This window comes from Piliocolobus tephrosceles, chromosome 1 (genome assembly GCF_002776525.5).
Source record: "Piliocolobus tephrosceles isolate RC106 chromosome 1, ASM277652v3, whole genome shotgun sequence".
In the NCBI taxonomy this organism is placed as follows: Eukaryota; Metazoa; Chordata; class Mammalia; order Primates; family Cercopithecidae; genus Piliocolobus; species Piliocolobus tephrosceles.
The window spans coordinates 215,696,706-215,697,831 of NC_045434.1; the positions used below are offsets into that span (position 1 = coordinate 215,696,706).

Here is a 1,126-nt window from a genome sequence, read left to right on the forward strand (position 1 = left end):
GGGGGGGGCGTGCCGGAGATGTCCAGGTCTCGCGGTGCGCGTCCCTCCCTGGGCAACGGCCAGGCCGGGCCCCGTGGAACAGATCGGCTGCAGCGCGGGCGGAGACCAGCGTGGGGGCGGAAGCCGGGGCGCAGCCAGAGCCCGGGGAATCCTTTCAAGTTCTGGGTTCTCTTTGTTGCGCAATGGGGCCTCGCGGCCGCGCGGCCTCATTGGCCCGGAGCCGTGACGTCACGCCCCGGCCACGCCCGCGGGTCTTGCGGAGTGAGGCCGGGTGGGTCCCATTCTGGTCGCACCTGCAGTCGGCCCTGCAGTAGGCGGGGAGGTGGGAAGCCAGGTCCTGAGATGCTGCGGGACGCTTTAAGTGCCCTGCAGGAGAAACTTCCCAGCAGGAGACAGTGCCATCCTGGGTCCCGTCGGCACTGTGGGGATCCCAGCCTGGGGTCTGGCCCTAGTGGCCGCTCCATTCTATGAAGAATGAACAGAAAGGGTGCAATCTGTGGGTCTGTGGTCACTGCCCCAGAGCCAGAGGGACGCTTTGTTCCCACACAACCAGTCCTCTGTCACTCTGCACTTGGAACCCGGTGTCCACGCCCCGCCCCCCAGGACATTCCTGTCCCATGCCAGGACTACAGCACCCAGGAGTGCCTGTCCCCAAACCCAGCCAGGCGTGGTGGTGTGAGCCTATAGTCCCAGCTACTTGGGAGGCTGAGGGGTGAGGATCACCTGAGCTTAGGGAGGTCAAGGATACAGTGAGCCCTGTACCCTGTATCCAAACCCAGCCCTGACACTGTCCTCTCCGTGTTGCCCTGAGCTTCTGCCTGAAGTATTCCCGTCTGCAGTGTGGGAACAGTGAGACCTGCCCTGCAGACCTGAGGCTCAGAAAGACCTCAGCTCTAGGGACAAAAAAAAAAAAAAAAAAAAATGCCCTTTTCCCCAACAGTTTAGGGTTTGAGAGGCCAGGACTTTGGTGTCAGGCAAGTGGAGTTTGGATCCTGGCTCAGGCATGTGCTGGCCAGGGCAAACGGCTTCACCTCTCCCTGCTTCTGCTGGACAAGCTTTACAATGGGGAAGAATTTTGGGGGCACTCACTGGAGGAGCATGCCCGTTTACAAGAGGAGCACGTGCC

General features: G+C 61.6%; 1 protein-coding gene across 1 annotated transcript in view; it reads left to right on the forward strand.

Moving 5' to 3' along the window:
• The window catches only part of GPR153 (G protein-coupled receptor 153), a 15,124-nt gene that overhangs the window by 640 nt on the left and 13,358 nt on the right, over positions 1 to 1,126 (forward strand). The gene's annotated exons all lie outside the window — the stretch shown is intronic.